Genomic DNA, 21,173 nt, shown 5'->3' on the forward strand with positions numbered 1-21,173 from the left:
ACAGAAGATACTTAAATGCGGATGGCCACTAGGCCACCAGGGATGAGGCACAGGGAGGAGTCTGCAGGCGGGGGTGGGCCTCAAACTGAGAGTCAAGCAGGCTCTCAGTTCACCTGAGGGAAAGGGAGCAGCAGCAGCAACAGATGAAGCTGCACAGGGAAGGGCAACAGACGCTGACCAGGAGGTCAGAGGAGTCGCCTTCCAGTCATTATATTACCAGGGTCATAGAGCAAGGGTATAAGTAAATGGCATACACTTTTTTAGCAGATTTAAAAACAGGCTACAATAATAGGCAGCAGTGCAAGCTAAAACACCAAAATAAACATTTGAGGCATGAATGAAGTGAAATAAATTATCTCCTTTTATTTTTTAGAAAGGAAAAAACCCACCCTTTCTACACACAATAGGCCTGCCTCTCTCATCAAACAACTGGTCCTGTACCCTAAAGTCCAACAAAAGTCCAGAGTGAACAACCCAGTCCCAACTCCCTTCCCACCCTCTCCACCCACCACAATTGGCTCCCATTTTTTTTTTAAAAGGGCTCAGAAGAGGGCAATCTCTATTTGGGTCCAGAGCTCATCGGGGCTCTGCTCTATCCTGCTGAGCCAGATTCTGTCCATCTGTTGCAGGGTGCGTTCGAACAATGCCCTGTCACAGCAGTAGGGAGATCAGCAGTTCATGTCAGGGCCCCTGACAGCTGGCGGCAGTGCTGGTGATATGATGGCTGGGAGGTTGGAGGCTGGGCCTGGCATGCTGAACTGGGGCCCAGGTCAGAGGCAGGTATTTCCACTTCTTCATCTTGTAGGACCATCAGCCACCAGTATTCTGTCTTACCCGTCTTCAGCCTCTGCTGCTGCAGATGGACCACTCTCTCCTGCCTGGTGGGTGGTACTGGTCCACCAGCATCAGTAGCTATATTGAGAAAATCAAAATGAGAAAAGACAGATTTGAAACAAAGTTCTGTGAAGCACTTGTTTAAAATTAATTAGTGAGTGGCACAGTAGCAGTACATTGCTGGTCTCCTAGAAAGATTGGAATTTGACGTGATTATTATTAGGAGATTCACAGGGTCTGTTTTTTTGTTTACCATATCTTCCTCGCTTAACAAATACCATGAGTCACGGTATTAGCCCAAAATTTTAAATGCCCCCACTTTGAACCATAGCTTTGATAACCATGAAACAAAGTAAGCGAAGTAGGTGAGCAGCATGCCCTTCTCCAGAAGAGCTCCCTTGTTCATTCATCCAAGCAATTATCCCATCATCCTTTCATTCTTTCTAAGTATATCATCCATAGCCATCACAATTTCATCTTTACTTTCTCTCGTCCAGTCTTTCACCAGCATTTCCAATCCATTATCCATCCATTCAGTATCCACCCTATCTTTCAGTCATCTTTCTTTCACCCATCCATCCATTTTCCCCAACACTCACCCATGCATCCTTTCACCCTGCTAGCCCTCTTCATTTGTGGGTCTGGTTTTACTGTCATTCATGTTTTTCTTCTGCCCCCGCAGCATTCAGCTTGGGGCAATGGGCCAGTCCACTTCAGCTATTGGCTAAATTCAATGTGAGTGACAGCATTCTGCGCTTTCACAAAGAGCACATCCACACACAACATAGTTCCCTTTAGTGTGGAGACTAGTATGGGAATGTGCATTTATTGAGCTCAAACATACCTTTGCTATTTGCCAATATTTTGTTTAGATTGACAAGGGTCTAGTAGTTTCACAACAATGATGCTTTGAAAAAAACATGAAAAAACACAAGAAGCATTGGTAGAACTAAAAGTCTGGTGGCCAACACCAGAAAAGTTGGCTTTGGCATCGCTTGATTTTAATATGAACACTCCACAATAGAGTAAAAATAACAGTTCCCGTAAACCAAGCTAAAGCCAAAGAGCTTTAGTGCTTCATTAGAATATGAAATGGGGTCATCATAACGAAATTTGTTTAAGGGCTGGAGCTGGACAGAGACAAGGATAAAGAGCAATATTTTGAATAATAACATTATAGGTATGAAAGGCCGTGTGGAATTGCATTCTGTTCTGATTGAGGCACATCGATTTACATCTCTGCTCATATAGGAGAAATGCTTTTTTTAGTTTCAGGGAAATATTTCAATTTTAATTGTGTGGTTGAAAAGTTTCAAAGATAATTCCCCTTGCGCTTGGAAGGTCTCCAATAATAGAGCTGGGTTGGGCTCGGTTGTTTTGTAAATGAATGGGGATTGATAAAACCCAACGGAAAATATGTTGATCAGGTCTAAGAACTCTGATTAGTTACTGTGCGCATTGAAGTGTACTTTATTTATGGATCTTTTTGAATAGCAACGCACTAATTTTGAACCTTAAATAAGAGTAAAATCACTCAGAGACATTTCCCCTAGACACTGACATGAGTGTGGATACCACTCTCAAAATGAGCCCTTAAGCATAACATCCTTGGGAGAGATCTAACACTTCATTAATATAAATACATCCTAAACTTGAGATCCCAAATGCATCAGAACCTCTTCTCTCTTACCATAGAAATTACTTTTGTTCACCTTCCTAGTAATTATTTGTTGTAATAAATGACTTATTATTACCATAATTTCCTGTCTTTTCCATACTTTTTATACTCTAGGTCTGTGCATAATAAAGGCTCGTAATTACATTACTGTAAAATGTTTGAATTTGAGGAAATAAAATTACAAGGGGCCCTTAACTAAATGATTCTGATACAGGTTATGGCAGATCTGGAGGTCTAAATCAGTCTCTAAACGATCTATATCTAATGACTCAGCACCCAGAAGTCATGTGGACCCAAAGGCTATCTATACAGGTCCTAGGGCTATGGGAGATCTAGACAGGAGGACAAAATCATATTGGCTCACAACACTGGTTCTCAAGACGAGGCTTGTGCTATTTCATCAGTTATTATTACGTTAACTGCCTGTCATTTTCTATGCTCTATGTTAGTGCATAAAAAAGATGTACAACTATATTATAGTATTATTTGTTTACTTCATTAAACGAAGAGTGTTGTCACAAAATAATGAAATAAGCCTGAAAGGACGAATAGCTAGCAGGTCTGGAGAAGGGCCTGATTTTGATATTGGCAGATGGGATATCTGCCACCATTGTGACGGAGTAACCCATCCTCCAATATCTAAATCAGGCCCCAATTCACCTCTGGGTGTTAGCTCACAAGGGGTCCGGGGGACCTTTGTCCTATTTAGCCACTCTGTCAGCTCACAGGCTTTCTACACAGGGCCAATGGCAAATAGAGATCTAACCAGGGGCAGCAATTTATTGGCTCATAAAAACCAACTGTACTTGCACTACACAATGGGTGTCCTATTTTGCTATTGTGCATGTGACGATTTTGATGGTCAATTATATAGTAATAGAAATAATGGGGTGACCAAAATTGAAGATCAAATTGCCCATTGTGCCTTCCTTTAAGTTGAGGATGCCCATTAGGCTTTCATTCTCAAAAACCTGAAGCCATAAAAGATTTTGAGTTGTGTGACTTAGTGGACACTTTTCTGATTAAATAAACAGATCTGCTTCCTTTTCCGGGTTTTAGAGGAGATTCATGGGCACTTCTGTTTTTATTTAAAAACATAAATCACTTCTTTTCATGCCTAGAAACTATTAAAAGTTCATACTGTCCAGTGGAAATGCTTGAATTCTCCCATTTCTTTTACAGAGCTTGGTTATGATATTTTATAAAACTGTGATCCAAAAACATGTAGAGACACATGTGGGCCTATTTACAAAAGAACTGTACAGATTGAGATCACTGCTTCAGCCTGCATGTGTAATTTTCTGACTTTTCACAGGTTTTAAGTAGTTACAAGCATAACAGAAAATATAGAGTCAATAAGGCCATTGAAAATAGTAGATCAGTGCACGAAAAACAGTCCTTAATATAGTAATTCAAGCAAACTATAAGCAAAGCCAAACGGTAGTTTAATGTACAAATAAAATGCAAAAAAAGCAAAAGGTAAAAATGTAATAAATTAAGGTGTGGAGGCTAGTGACAAATGTGCTCGGTGCTGTTGGAAATGTGATACACATAAGTGATAAAGTGATCAAAGTACTAAAGAACAACATTTTCCATAAATTATTATAATATACAGAGGAATGCGGCTGTGCACAAGTTGATGATGTTTCCATCCTATTCTAAATACAGGATCATCATCCGGAACAAGGACAGTGAAAGGAACTGTTAACGCGTCCGTCTATGTCAATTTATACACATCAGGACTCGTTTTAGGCCAATGAATCTTTGGGCCCAGTGGTGAGACACCGTAGGACGAGATAACTGATCAAAATATCACTCAATATGTCAATAACATTGTCAACGTTTAACACCAAAATATATCTTACTTTAGACATTAATAAACATTCGGCGCAACAATGACCTTTCAGTCATGAATAACCACACCTTAATGAAGTTTTATGAGTTTTATTCCCTATTGATTACAATCTAGTAGCAAATGCATCAATCTCAAAGCCAGGAAGCATATAAGCACAGTCACAAGATGACAACCATAATAAGCTTATAATAATGCAAAGATCAGTAGCATAGACAATCAGATAGATATAAGCAGATTGTAACACATCGAACTTTCTAAGATACTAGTTCAGCATAGCACCACGTCAGTCACGTCAGTTTGTCAGTCAGAGTGAATACCTCATCTAACCTCTAATTAGCATTAGCATGTTGGGCGTCATGCAAAACAATTTTGAACACCAATTTGGAAAACATCTAACTAAGGTCTCTAATAAAAACATACAGCAGTTGGTACCTAGAAAGAAAGGCAAATAAATGAATTTTCATTAGCAATTTTATAATTACCCTCCTCTGATTAAGTCAGCATTCAGGATCAGTCTTCGTCTTCAGGACATCAGTTAAATCACCGTCAGTCTATCTAAGTTAAAGGCAAAACACTCTCCTCATAAGGAGAAAAGTGTAAGGGGCAGTCTATGGGCAAGGATGGTTTGTCTAAGTCTCAAGTCACAAAATAGTGTGACAGAGTTTCGGGATGCAATTGATATAATTCCCTACCTAATGATGTTGTCTGTTCCCCGTCATGGGTTTTTATCCCTTTTTCGTGATGCATTCCCCCAAAATTCTATTGGTCAGCCAATACACCCCATCATTGTTAACCTATCAAATTATACATTAAGAAATGCATTTGTCATTTCTTGATATTAGTTCGTCTTCTGATTGGTCTTCATAATCGGCATTTCGTAGGTTGCATATCCGGGGTTACTTCACCATCTTGGCACACGTCTCAGGTTAAAAGTTCTCTTTCCCTCGTCTCATTGTCCTTGGAAGTATCTATAAATGTTTCGAAGCACATCATTTTATACTAAAAGATGCTAGCATGCGGATGGGAGAATTTCCCCATGTTTCAAACTAATACAGAAAGAACAATAGCTGGTCATGGTCGTTTGCAAGTCCGCACTCTGAAGAGACAGAAAAATACGCTTCTAATATGAGAGCTACACAGCTTTGCTTGGCTCATGCTAACTTAAGATATACAAGTTCTAATGAATCCAGTTTTATACGTGTTAATGTGCTCAGTTAGGCAAACTATAAACGATTATTTCTTACAGTCGACATTAGTTTATACATATGGACGATTCTCCATTTTTATGAATATGCTTTAATGAATGTTTTATTAATACAGCATTGTTAGACATAAGCATTTCACGTCTATAATATGTAATATCAAATACGCTCTCTCAAAATCATAGTCTGAGATATAAGCAAAGAGCAACATACATATATGAAGGAAGAATGTGGTGTGTGCTACTCACTTCTTCAAGTCACAATGGGCACTGTAATAAAAAGGAAAAAAATGTTTAAGGGGCCAATTACAAAAATGAAAAGGGGCAGAGAAAAAAAGAATCAAAAAGCTCACTGAAACCACAAAACAAACGCACAAGGAACATGGAGACCTGGTTCCTGAAGAATAGTGTCTACAAGACATCTGGAGTTTTGAAATAGCCTGAAAGAATGGATGGAAAAATATGATGGAGTGGAAGACAAACAAACGTGAAAACAGGTAATAACCAAGTGCATATACCACTTACAGAACTAGAGTCAAAGAGCGAGTGAAGGAAAATGCTGTAATGACCACAACAAGGTTGAACTCCCTAGATGGGCAGCCTGGCAATGGAGGATCAGTACGGCAAGTTCTCCAATGAGCAGGAAGGCAAGTGTGCCAAATGAGGATGTACAAATAGAAAGGGGATTAAAGGAAATGAAAGGACCCCGGTGGGCAGATTTCAAGGTACAGTCCAAAAAAGACCAGATGTCCTTATAGAGGTCCTTTTCACACTGTGTGGAGTTCTACGTTGCAAAGACGTTCACAAAGGGAGAAACAGGATACCCTGAGCAATTGCATTTTTCTTTTTTTTTCTCTGTGAGGAAAACATTTTTCCCTGTGAAATACACTCTTCCACTACACCCCATTCACAACAAATCTGGAGGCGATCCATTTCTCTTCCCATCCTGGACGGAGAGTTACTCCAGTCCTGTACTGGAATACATTTCTAACCATTTCCAGGGTTTTTGAAAGCCCACTAGTGCACATGTTTGTGGCTATTCACAAATGTTCAAGGTAAACCATGCTTTGGAAAATCAAAGGGGACACTTTTATCATAAATATTTATGCTGAATTTTTCTTTGTGGAGGGGGCCATTAATGTTGCCTTACTGGCAAACTACTGAAGAACAGTGCTTAATTTGTTTCGGTGTTTCCAGATGCTGGGCACGTGCAATTATGTTGAAATACTGGCAGGTATTTCTTACAGTCAACCACGTGGTGGCTTTGCCTGCCTTTTTCGAGCAAAGCACACTAGCAGATTGCTTCAAAATTAAATATACATGAACAATATCTCGTCCAGGCCATTCTTACAGTTTTGGTGACATGGAGTAATCCAAATCATCAAGTTTATTGACTAACATTTTCAGCACTAGCAGGGTGTGTAAACTGCAGTGGTCTGCCGTGAAATACATTTGGTCCTGGTACTTAATTTGTTACATATTAAACACTGCTGTGGAACAATGTTGTGAGAAACATGGTTGTTGGTTGAATGGGGGGAGGTAACCCCTGTCAAGCAATAGCCACAATCAATGTTAGAGTGATCCACAAAAGTCACTAAATTAACCTGTGCTTAACCCTGGGTAGCTAAGCACAAAATGCAGTCAGGCTTAACTTAGAAGCAATGTATAATGTATTTATGCTGCAAACAACCAATAATAAAGTGAAAACACATAACAAGAAAAATCCCGCACCAATTTGGAAAAATGGAGTCAAGTTTAATAGATCATTTGACACCAAAATAACAAAAATCCAATCAGAAGAACCGGAGATATGTTTTTTTAAAAAGGTTTTAGTAAAGACTAGAGCCTAAGGGCCACATGTAGCAACCCGTTTGCGAGTCGCAAACGGCGAAATTCGCCGTTTGCGAGTCGCAAACGTGGGTTTGGCATGCAGAAATGCATATTGCGAGTCGTTAGCGACTCGCAATATGCATTTGCGACTCGCAAATAGGAAGGGGTGTTCCCTTCCTATTTGCGAGTCGCTGTGGGATGCAATACCATTTGCGACCGCGTACGCGGTCGCAAATGGCATCGCAGTTACGATCCACTTCAAGTGGATGGTAACCCACTCGCAAATTGGAAGGGGTCTCCATGGGACCCCTTCCTGTTTGTGACTGGACCCCAAAATATTTTTTCAGGGCAGGGAGTAGTCCAAGGGACCACTCCCTGCCCTGAAAAAATACCGAAACAAAAGGTTTTGGGTTTTTTGCAGTGCAGCTCGTTTTCCTGTCAGGAAAACGGGCTACACTTCAAAAAAAAAAAACTGCTTTATTTAAAAGCAGGTCGCGAACATGGAGGTCTGCTGACGTCAGCAGGCCTCCATGTTAGCGAGTGCCTATACTCGCAATGGGGCCGCAATTTGCGACCCGCCTCATGAATATTCATGAGGTGGGTCATTGCGACCCCATTGCGAGTCGCAGTCGGTGTCTGAGACACCGTACTGCATAGCAAATTGCGACTTGCAATTTGCGAGTTGGATGGACTCGCAAATTGCAAGTCGCAATTTTGCTTTTTGCTACATCTGGCCCTAAAAGAGCAAAAAGGCAACTATAGACGTCTAGTCATATTAGACCGGGTCAAAGTGGAAAAGTATGGACAACTGCGATGGGGCCTGGATTGGATACAAGAGGTGGATTGGGCCCAGTCGGTGCTTACCTTCAGACTTAGAAAACGTTTTGAAGAAAATGTGCTGAGAAGATAAACTTCAGTGGGGCAAGGCTGCAGGTGGTGTCCAAGGAGGGAATGTGGTCATTGGAGAGCCACTGTATGAAGTCGCTGTGAAGATTTTTACATTCAGACTTGTGTACCTTTATGGAAGTTGAAGATCTCCAGCAAGATGAGGCAGGAAGTTGTAGCTGTCGAGAGTTCCAAGAGGCTGGTACCCCTTTGGTGAATGATTGCTGTACAGGACTTGCTGCTGAAGAGAAGAACGCAGTAGGAGCTACATGCAAGTTAGGCTGACCTGTGATGCATCTTGGGAGGATCGACAAGCAGGTTGGTCCCAGTCTTCTCTCTGAGCAGTTTTTAGCCAAGAATTTTCCAAGTTACAAGTTTTGGATTTTAGCTATCTGGGCACCTGTAGCTCCACCCCGAGAGTCAAGAACTGGAGGGGCATCAATTAGGGGATTAGAACTCAGGCTGGGTCCAGCTGCGGGTTCAAGATAAGGGGAGCCTGCTATGCTCCTGTGGCTCTTAACCTGGAGGCCAGTAAACAAGCCCTGGGAGTCACTTTTGTAGTCCAAGGTTCAATTGATGAAGCAGTACTCAAGCAACAAGGCAGGGCTCTGAGGGGTTCAAAGCAGGCTCCAGGCAGCAAGGCAGTACGTCCAAGTGCAGCAAAGCGGTCTTGTGGAGTACACAGCAGGCCACAGCAGAAGGTAGTCCTCCGAGAGTCTTTCCGCAGGTCCAGAAAGTGCACTGATGATTGAGTCTGAGGGTTATATTTATATACCTGGTGCCTTCTTTGAAGTAGAAGTTTCTAGAAGTTTCTCTTTGAAGTGCTTGGAATTTCCTTCCTTGTCCTGGCTCCAACCTAACTACAAGGACAATGCAGTGGTGACAAGCTTCACTTGTTTGAAGACAGAGCACAGCCTATTCAGTTTCAAGTGAGGTGTGCTCAGCTCAGCTGCCCCATCCAGCCAGCAGGATCATCCCATCATTGTGTGACTAATCTTTCTATTGTGTGGGAGGAATTCACAAAGTCCAACTGCCAACTACACCCAGTCATGTGACCTAGGATAAGCTGCAGACACCAAATGGCAAAGTACACGAAAATGCCAATGTTCTAAAAGTGGCATTTTCTAAATTGTTATTTGAAATTTAACTTTAACATTAAAGAGCATTTTGAATTACAGTTTCATACATACCAAATATGAACTGCTCATCACTTTCCAACCAAAGGTTAGCTCTTTTTGAATGTAATAAGGCAACCAATGTTATCCTATGAGCTAGGTAGGCCTCAGAGTAGTAAAAACACATTTATGGGTGTTTCACCACCAGGAAATGTAAAACTTAAAAGTACATGTCATCCTTTTAATTACATCCTGCCCTAAGGGCTACATAGGGGCTACATTAGGGGGAATTTATATGCGATAAATGGAGTGACATATGTAATAACAAGAGGAGTTTAAGATTTAGCAACAAGGTTATATTGCCAAGTCGAATTGGCATTTTAAAATTGGATTCAGGCTTCAGAGGCAGGCCTGGGACATTTTACGGGTCTACTTAAGTGAGTGGCACAATAGGTGCTGCAGGCCCCTAGCAGCATTTAGTTTATAGGGCCTGGATATATGATATATTTCTCAACAAGGGACTTATATGTATAGCAAACATGCCAATCGGTTTTAAGTCACATTTACTCTGTTTAGGGGGTGAGCGGAAGCACATTAGCACTGCTGTAGTGGTAATGTGCATAGAGTCCTAAGGCCAACAAAAACGAATCTGTGAAAACAAATGGTGGCAAAAGCGAAAAAGGCAAATAGTTTAAGGGAAGCCCACCGTAAGGCTGCCAGGTATAACAATTGTATATTGCCTAATCATTGCTTAAAGATACTTGAGAGTTCACATCAGCAGAGCAGATGATAGCTGGACTGTACTTACTGTCTAAAAGCAAGTGTATCAGTAATAAAACATATACACATAGTTTATTAGACCAAAAGATTACCATCTTTTGTAGTATTTTGTCCCTGTCAAGTAAGAAAGTAATTCAAACAACTTTTAAGGCATATTATACAGCCAGGGTTTTGCCTAGTAGTCAATGTAAATCAGCTTAAAGTTCCCCACCCGCTTTTATGACTAAGGAAACTAATGTATATCCTGTGACATTTTCCTTAATTATTTGAAAATTTCATAATTCAATTCCAGTCCATGCTTAATTTGTAAATAAAAATGTGTTGTGCCTAAAGCTCTCCTCTGAAACATGCGGCTGCTGCATTTAATTGTGTGAGCACTGAATGTCCATCTTAGGCAACTTTAATCCATTTACAGCCACTCGCGCTCTTGCTGTTTTCTGCTTTCTCCCTTTGTGAAGCTTTTTCGTTTTTCTCTTCATCCATCTTTTCCATATGTGTCTTTTGCTCACAGTAAATGCCTGAGGCAGAAAAATAAGTGCCGCCCTCAAAAATATGTGCCGGTCCTCAACAATAAGTGCTGGTGCCCCACACCGGAAACCACCGCCTCAAATTAAGCACTGATTCAAGTAAAATAAAAGGTAACATGGAAGATACGTGAAAAAAATGGTCTTTCAGCAATTGTCCTCCCTCTTTTGAGAACGGAGGGATTCCTGACCCCTCTGCAGTTTATCTTCATTAAGGGTTCTGAGTTAGATATCCGCAGAGGGTCGACTCGGTCACAACAGTGATGGATATCCTGTCTGGCGAAATCTAAATCTTGTTGGATATAATGGTGTTTAGATTCGACAGGCGGGATATCCGTCACCCTTGTGACAGAGTAACCCCTCTGTCAATTTCTAAATCAGGCCCTTAGTCTGCTAAAGGAAGGACCACCTGGAAATGGTTCCAAGTGTCATAAAACTACCAAAATTATTTGGGACCCTTCTTGAGGAATATCCTAAAATGGGAGTCAAAAAGCTAACTTGGCTCAAAAATGCAAAGCTAACAAACACTGTCCCCTTAATTTTAGTGTATACCATTTATCACTTCCAAATATAATTATGTGCATTTTTACAAACTCCAACAATGCATAAACGTGCAGTTATCATTTTGGTTACTGTTAGACCTGACAGCCTTAGGGTGGTCACCCCTAACTTTTTGCCTGCCTCCCTCCACTTTTTAGATACTGTTTTTGCTGGCTTTAGGATTGTGTGCACTTTACCACTGCTAACCAGTGCTAAAGTGCACATGCTCTCTCCCTTTAAACATGGTAACATTGAATCATACCCAATTGGACTATTGAATTTACTTATAAGTCCCTAGCATTATCTGTGCCCAGGGCCTGTAGACTGAATGCTACTAGTGGGCCGCAAGTACTGATTGCGCCACCCACTTAAGTAACCTCTTAACCTTGTCTCAGGCCTGCCATTGCAAGGCCTGTGTGTGCAGTTTCCTGCCAAATCGACTTGGCATTTAAAAGTACCTGCCAAGCCTAAAGCCTCCCTTTTTTCTATATATAAGACACCCCTAAGGTATGCCCTAGGTAACCCATAGAGCAGGGTGCTGTGTAGGTAAAAGGCTGGACATGTACCTGTGTAGTTTACATTCCTGGGAGTGTAAAACTCCTAAATTCGTTTTTACACTGCTGTGAGGCCTGCTCCCTTCATAGGCTAACATTAGGGCTGCCCTCATGCATTGTTTGAGTGGTAGCTTCTGATCTGAAGGGAGTAGGAAGGTCATATTTAGTATAGCCAGAGTGGTGATATAAAATCCTGCTGACTGGTAAAGTTGCATTTAATATTACTATTTTAGAAATGCCACTTTTAGAAAGTGAGCATTTCTCTGCACTTAAATCTTTCTGTGCCCTACAATCCACGTCTGGCTGGGTTTAGTTGACAGCTCCTTGTGCACTCACTCAGACACACCCCAAACACAGAGTACTCAGCCTCACTTGCATACATCTGCATTTTGAATGGGTCTTCCTGGGCTGGGAGGGTGGAGGGCCTGCCCTCACACAAAGGACTGCCACACCCCCTACTGGGACCCTGGCAGACAGGATTGAACTGAAAGGGGACCTTGCATACTTCTAAGCCACTCTTTGAAGTCTCCCCTACTTCAAAGGCACATTTGGGTATTTAAACAGGGCCTCTGCCCCTACCAACTCAGACACTTCCTGGAGAAGAAACTGGAACCAGAACCTGCATCCTGCCAAGAAGAACTGCCTGGCTGCCCAAAGGACTCACCTGTCTGCATTCTGTAAAGGACTGCTGCCTTGCTGTTGCCATGCTGACTTGCTGCTCTCTGGCGAAGAAGAGAAGTGCTCTCCAAGGGCTTGGATAGCGCTTGCCTCCTGTTCCCTGAAGTCTCAGGACCAAAAAGACTTCATCTCTACAAGAAGGACTCCTTGTGCGGAGAAATTTGATGCACAGCCTGCACTGCGGTGAAAATTTCACTGCACGCCAATCCGGAACGACCCAGCCCGACTCCGCAATGAGAAGATTGACGCAGAGCCAGCGTAGTGACTGGATATTCGACGCACGGCCCACTGGAACGACGCACAGCCGAACCGGAACTGCACAGCCTGACTTCCAGAGAGGAATAGACGCAACGCCTGCCGTGCGGTGGAAAATTTGACGTAACACCCACCAAATCGACACAGCTCCTGTGACTTCGTCCTGCCAGCACAGGAAATCCATGCATCGTCCCCGGGCATCTGAAAACCCTGCAACCCGAAGAGGATCTACGACCGAGCGCCGGAAGTCGACGCACAGCTGTCCCTGCATGAAAACTAAACAACGCATCGCCATGTGCGGCCTGAGAAATTGACGCACACCCCTTTGTTTCCACGCATCTCCTCCTCTGCGGTTCTTTGCAGAGATTTTTCCCGCGAACCAGGTACTTTGTGCTTGAAACAGACTTTGTTGCTTTCAAAAGACTTAAGACACTTTATATCACTTTCCAGTAATATCGCAACATTTACTTATTGCATCTTTAATCATTTTGACCTGCAGTTATCCAGATAAATATTATATATTTTTCTAAACACTGTGTGGTGTATTTTTGTGGTTCTATATGGTGTTATTGTTTGATTTATTGCACAAATACTTTACACCTTGCCTTCTAAGTTAAGCCTGACTGCTCAGTGCCACGCTACCAGATGGTGGGCACAGGATCATTTGGATTGTGTGGGACTTACTCTGACTAGAGTAAGGGTCCTTGCTTAGACAGGGGGTAACCTGGCTGCCAACCAAAGACCCAATTTTTAACATTTAATTTGCAATGGCGGAAGAGTTTAAGTACACCAGAGGGTACAAGCGTATGTCTTGGAATGCTGTAGTTCCACAGTTGACAGACTGTTCATTTGTCTGCAGTGCAGACCTATAATATGTCAGATGCTGCAAACATCTAAATTACACATATATAGCATGTGTCAAACCTACGAATCTTTCTTGCTTGCATGTGGCACGGAGATGTGTTGAAGTAGGTGAGAACTTAACTGTGGAGTAATTAGAGAAGTGCAATGTAAATGAGGTGAGCGCCTGATTAGCTGTAACGTTGTAGGTACAAACAAGTAGTTTCCATGCACTCCCCGCATTTAATCTGCACTACTAAACTTACACCTGACTGATCTAGGTTTAGCAGGGGTAAAAAGTGTGGGAACGTACTACATCAGTAAACCTTACTTTACAGGGGTGGGGCATGAAAAGGAAAGACAGTGGAAATGAAAAATGGAAGATGCCCATAAAACGTAAATGCAAAATATATTTTATCAATATTATTATATTCTTAACCTTGTGCATGCTGAACACCCACAACTTGAAGGGTTGGGAAAAACAGGTGTTTCCAAGGACAGCTAAATGAATCGTATATTTCTCTCTAATAGGTACACCTGAAGGCTTTGTGAGTCTGAGTAACCAGGCACACAACTTTCCATTGCATAAGCATCCGTTCAGTATTCTGAAATTAAGGACTCATTGGAAGTCATTATGAATTGCCACTATATTCCAATGTGGTGGCAACCTGACTTATCAAACCAATGAGAAGTATGAGATCTTTGGAAACACCGTAGAGCTTTTTTTTCTTTCATTGTGAGTCTTTGGCAGCCAAAATCACCGGGTGTAAATTTGTACAGCTGGGGAAATCGGACCTGGATTTGCCAATTTTCATAGTAATTCATCGTTTCTAAAGGGAATATCTCTTTTTTCTTCTGTAATTCCTGTTAACTTCACCTTGCTCCTTATCGGTTTCTTAAAGATATTAGTACTTCGCATCACTACCTTTGGGAGGTGTGTAATTTAAGGACTTAAATCTGGGAGTCTCCTTTTAAGGCATTTAATGCTAATCAGTATAATTGGAATCGGACCAAGATCAAATGACCATTAATCCTTCCTGTACATTTTGTAAAGCGATTCTTATATGACTCCTAGTAGATTTATGTGAGCATGTTACAGCAAGACTAGCACACTCCTGGATGAACAGTGGCAAACCCTATTTCTGACTTCTATGAAAAGTCTTGAAATAATTCCTGTGAGCGATAACGCAGTCATATTCTACGACCTACAACACAGAGAAATATGACAGGTGGGCATGCTAACTTTTTGTAGTGAGCCTTCTATAATATTGTGATACCAGAAATCATTTGGTAACTTATAGTATTTTAAAACACGAGGATGTTGAGAACTCAGTTGAAGACGACATATTAGCAGTTGGATGTGAACATAGTATATTGGCAGATTCCTGGTATGCAGAGCCACTGAAGGCCCTGGCCCTCCCTGCAACTAGTTAGTGAACTAGAAATGGGGGCTACTCACTTGTAGTAACAATCAGGGAACGAAAAGGAAATGGAGAGAGAGAGAGAGAGAGACACAGGGCAGGATTTTACATTTGAACTGGCCGCTTCATAGATTGTTAGTGGTATGGAAGGCCTCAATGGCATGGTTTTGGACGTTTAATTGTGAAATATTGCAAAGACACAACCAAGACTCAGGCTTACTATTTTTCGTGGTGTATGTTTCTGTGGTGAACCCACTACCAACCAGGATACCTGGAGAGGGTCAGCAGATACCACCACCAAAAACTGAGGAAGCAAACGGGAGATAGGGGCTGTCTTGAGGTATCACAGCCAACATACAGTCAACAGCAAGAAGAAAACTTAGTGATGTGTAGGAACAGAAAGGGGCAAAACAACTGAGAGGGATGCAATAACATGTGCAAACTACTATGATGCAGAGGGCAATAACAAAAAATAACACATTGTTATGTGTGTCATTGTTAAACCCCTAAATACTGACTCTACACGTCCTGTCATGAAAGTGTCTTAGAACCAAGCTGTGAGAATAACTTGTAAATTTGCAACAAATTGTTTGTTTACTATTCACGTTCAGCGTTCAAGTTTCCAGTGCCCCATTTTCCAAAGTCTCCTACCTGACTCATCCCATGCCTTATCCCATACATCTGATTGGACAGAACCTTGATTTATAGGCCTACTGTAATCGCTCTAGCACATATCCTCTATCTCTCTCTCGCCTCTGCCACTTGTGCAGGGGAATGAGAGGGGCAGAGACTGTCATCAAGTGAAAAGAAAGATGGCGTTCTTCTCCTTTCTCCCAACAGTCACTTACAAATTAATTGCCAGATCAGGGGGGCGGAGGAAATCCCTGCAGCCAATTCTCATCCTTCTGCCTTGCGATTCTGTACAAAGCAGTTTGGCAGAGCAGCAGGAGAGCCAGAGACAGAGGATCGCCTTTCCCTTGTTTTGAGGCCTCAGCATTCCATCATTCGTGGCTTCTGTCATCACAGCTGCAGAATGGGTCAGTTATGCCCTCCTATACAGGCCTAGCAGGTAGTGCCATGTATGAAAAGCAGAAGTTATTAAAAAAGGTGGACAAGAAGGTTGCGTTATTTCAAACCCCTTAGCATTAATTCCGACTTTCTCAAAATTCTACATTTTATTGCAAAATGATTTCACCACTCAAAACATAATTATGTTTAATGAGGCAATTGCTCATGCATCATTACCACATGTGCAATGTTCTCCAGGTGTCAAATGAGAAAAATCACCTCGTCAGAGATGGCAGAATATATTACTAGAAGAGGTAAGTTATTTGGGAGTTACCTGCGGAAATCAGTACAGCAAAAAACATTTCCTCAGAAGTTGTCCATTCCCTAAAGAACAACTTGAAATTACCCGAACTTACTGTTACTGTGATATGAGACATTACTGGTGTGAAATTACCACATGAGCATTTTCCTTTAGCTCAGAATGATGAACTCTGCGTCTTGTAGGAAGATTATTTCAATAATTTAACCAGGACATTCCATCCACACAGTCTCACTCCAGGTGCCTCTCAAAATCCAAGGGACCGGGAAGCAGTCCCAACAGAATCACACTGCTCAAAAGGAAAAGATCGGGCTCGGAAGTTTCAAATCTGGACGCGAAGGCTCCACTCACAATGAGGCCACTAATTACATTCTATGCGCAGATCGAGGGAGCATATAGGAGACATGAGTTGCTAGACTACCTTGTAATATGGAATAAGGTGTGCTGTTTGAGCGTTATTCCCTAATCCAAGGTGGCAAATCATAATTAAGATTACGCCTCATTAAGGGTAGTAGGCGCTATACAAATACAATTTTTAATTTCTATCAGGAATTAGTCGATGTACAACTTGCACCCATAAAATGCAGGTAGAGCCTGATTGGCCATAAGAGGTAAAAAGACAAAGGGAGTTCTGCCCCTCTGACTTCTAATTTTGACTAGCTTCAGGGATTCCGGAAGACCAGACAGATTTAAATGAACAATATTTTCTATACTACAGAAATCGTATCGTGTTTGGCTGGCACAGAACCTTGTACAGTTCAGTGTGGATAATACCCAGAATACATCAAAGAATGAAAAAATACTGCTCATTCTCTTAATAATAGCACACCAAAAAAAATGTAGGCAATGATGGATCACTAACTAAATAAGTGGCTGTGAAACCAAAAACAGACTCAGGAAAGGAGAAGCACCCCAAAATTAAAAGCAATATGTGGAAAGGTCTGTTAACCCGGTTTTTGACTGAAGTAATGTGAGAATGGCTATATATTAAAATGTATTAATTTATCAATGATACTTCTTTAAAATTCTGACAGATAATAACAATATTAGGTAACGAAGTATTAAATATTACATATTAGAATTAAAATGTATTTCTGATAAAGAGTACTTCTATGTTACAAGACACCCTGATGTAACCGTTCAGGGTTAACTTGCCATACCGGGGATGGATAAATATGGCCTTATAAACTGTAATCTGATAGGACATCGACAGTGTGGGAGGCATAAAGAGTTTGTATGTGACCTACAAGAACAGTAACAAAGCAGGAGGACATAACAATAATTACTACAAAATCACTAGCTGAATAGTAAGCTAACGCTGTATGAAAATAGTCCACTAATATCCTATTTAATTTCAACTGCAATTACTAATGCATTGTTTAAGAATTAATTAATGGTCCCCATAGCATGAATCCATACAAGTTGTTGAGTATGGTAGAGAGTAAAATTTAACCTTGAGTTTCAGAGAAGTTGAGTCTCCCAAAAGCACTGTCTACTATTTCCCCTTGACCAGTAATTGTGGCTTACACAATCCTTGAACACACAGATTTCAAATTGAAGTGTTAAGCACCTTGGCATCCAATGACTACGTTTTCTCATGTTGAGAATGATTATCAGTCATAAATTTATATTAGTGAGTATGATCCATTTACACAAACATGAATGAACACTGTCCACTCAACACTTGCCTTCACTTCACAGCACGAGAGAAACATATTTTATAAAGAAACATAGCTTTGGCTCCTCATATATACCATAAGGGCCAACTATATCCTTTCCTCAAACTGGCTAAGATGGGTAAATGAGGTGTTTGCAGTGGCAATGCTGGAGTGGTGAACACCTTGCAATTTGTAGGGTTGCCAAACATTAGTGAACGATGTAATATAGAAGACCAATCAGTGGTGAAAGAATACCGTGAACGCGCCAGAGACACTGTGCTTCATGTTGCTCAGGTGGGACTTCGTCCCCGAGCAACCACCTTCTCAGCCGAGAGGCCTCACAGCACGCCTGCACACCCAAGTGCTATTAAATGCATTGCTATTCCCGTGGCACGGGACGCACATGGGCCCATGCCAAGATTGGGCCTAGACCACCAAGACAGGGCCTGGCTTCGTCTTTTATTGCCTGGAGGAGGCTGGGCTGGCCTCACCTCCTTTACATCTGTCTCCAGGTACTCTCTTCTAAAAATCTTCTTTTCTTTTTTTTGTGATTCAACTGTAATATGGAGAAGCACAAGACAAAGGCAATACCCTCGGAGGCCCCGGGCACTACATTGGATGGATTTCTAAAATGGTCATTTGGAGTCATCTCTAAAGAGTTCGAGCTTGCTGACCGCCCTCTATCGCTTTCCTCCCCTACCAGTTTTCAAAGAAGCTCAAAGCTATGATATTAGTGTTGAAACTATCATTTCAGCCATAGAGCAAAGTTCTGGATCTAAAGCGCTAGCAACTGTCAACACTTCTCCTTTGGATTTGGTATCAGGGGATACATCTATACCCTAATCTAGTGGCCCCAAAACTAGAGGGCATATGGTGAAAAGGAAGGTAGTTGTTGCAGGCTCTAAGTCAAAGAGGCCTTGTAATTCAGAGTTAGACTGCAGCCCAAATCTTCATCACCCTCACAATTTCCCATAACCTGTCAAAGTTCCTACCTATTAAAATATGCATTTCTCGGAAGGCCAAAGGCCCAGATGGTGTGCCAGCTGATATTTCAAAACTGGTATAAATTTGTGGGCCCCTTTATTAACAAATATTTTTAGATCTGCTGTGTCATGGTCCCATCCCTGACTCCTACTGGGAGGCTATCAAACATCATCCCCCTTTTGTAAAAGGGTGACAGTCTCAGCCATTGTGGTATGGGTCGATTTCTTTATTAGATTCTAGCATTAAGATTCAGGAACAAGTTCTATTATCCCGTTTGGAAGATTGGGTGGTGGAAAATTACCTTTTGACAGAAGTCCAATACTGCTTTAGATCTGGTATTGGCACTGTTCAACAATGCCTAAATCTCTACCTCATTGTGGGGAACTACATCAGGCCCAGTAGGGGCTCGTTACATCTGGCCTTTATTGATTTACTGTAGGAAAGTACCCTCTTTCTTGCCCTGGTTAACCCCATTTTCTGCCTGTTTGTCAGTGTGCTTGACTGTGTCTACTGTGATCCTACTAATCAGGACCCCAGTAGTTATGCTCTCTCCCTTCCAAAATGTCACTGGATACTATTAACACAGTATTCCACTCACAGTTGGCCTACTGGTGCCCCCTTATAAGACCCTAGTATATGGTACCTAGGTACCCAGGGAATCAGGGTTCCGGGGGATCCCTATGGGCTGCAGCATATATTTTGCCACCCATAGGGAGCACATGCAAAGGCTTCTGCAGGACTGCCACTGCAGCCTGCGTGAAAAGGTGCATGCGCCCTTTCACTGCCATTTACACTACACCAGGTAACTTATAAGTCACCCCTATAGCAGGCCCTCGAACCCTGAGGGCAGAGTGCAAAGTACCTGTTTGTAAGGGCACCCCTGCACTAGCAGAGGTGCCCCCATGACCTCCAGGACCATTTTCCCAGACTTCGTGAGTGCGGGGACATCATTTTACACGTGTAATGGACATAGGTCACTACCTATGTCCAGCTACATAATGGTAACATGCCTATTTTAGGAATTACCAGTTACGAGTTCCATAGGATATAATGGACTTGTAATACGGCGGGCGGTGTATCCGTCACATTTGGGACGGATTAACACACTCCGCAAAAGTTGTAATCAGGCCCTAAATCTTATTACAGCACTTAGGACCACAATAGCTCTAACTGGGCCTATTACGGAGTCTTGACGGAGTTATTCCCAACAGTCCGACGCCACTCGCAAGGAAGAGCGGGCCAGTCATGTAGTCGCACAGACCCCAGGTACAGTACCTTGGAAACTGATGCAGAAACAAAGATGTTGCACGGAGTCGGGGAGGTGAGGTGTTGCTGGAGCCGGTGCGGTGTTGGTTCCTTACTGCTACCGGGGAGGTGAGGGGTTTGTTCCTTTCTGCTGGCAGAGTAGTAATAGGTTCCTTGTGGTTGCAGGGGAGGTAATGCAGAATCAGTGGCGAGATTTTGGTCCCTTACAGCACGGTGGGGTCAATGTATCCAGCAGGTCAAGATGTGAGGCATCGACTTTGCGGTGTTGCGAGCACACAACAGGGCCACAGGTGTAGAAGCAGAGTCGGAGTATGGGGTCACAGATGTCAGTAACATGGCACTCGGGACTCACGTTGTAGCAGTACTTTGGAGGCGCTGCAGTGGGGTTGGTCCTATGTTGCAGGTCATGACCTTTGCACTGGGCAGGGACCATGGCTCCAGTGCAGGCAGCGGTGCGGAGTCGGACAGCGATGCACATTTTGAAGCCGCTCTGGAGTTGGTGTGCTTGGTTCATTCTTGGTTGAACTAGAACTCACTCCAAGGGTCCAGAAACTGGATTTGGCACCATTTGGTGTAGGAGGCTGGCCTGATTTGTAGTGGGTACCTTGGGTACCTACACCTTACACCAGGTCCAGTTATCCCTTGTTAGTGAATATAGTAGTGTTCTAGCAGCTTAGGCTGATAGAGGTACCTATAGCAGAACAGCTTAGGCTGAACTAGGACACATGCAAAGCTCATGCAATACCACTTATAGTTACACAGTACCTATACAGAAGTAAAGACAATACTCAGTATTACTAAAAAATAAAGGTATTTATTTGGGTGACACAGTATCAAAAATATCTTAGAGACAATATTCTTTCTGGAGGTAAGTATTATACACACTATATACACTAGACACTAAAATTAGACAAGTAAATAGTCATAGAACAATGCAAACAGTAGGAA

This window comes from Pleurodeles waltl, chromosome 1_2, assembly GCF_031143425.1.
Source record: "Pleurodeles waltl isolate 20211129_DDA chromosome 1_2, aPleWal1.hap1.20221129, whole genome shotgun sequence".
Taxonomy (NCBI): domain Eukaryota; kingdom Metazoa; phylum Chordata; class Amphibia; order Caudata; family Salamandridae; genus Pleurodeles; species Pleurodeles waltl.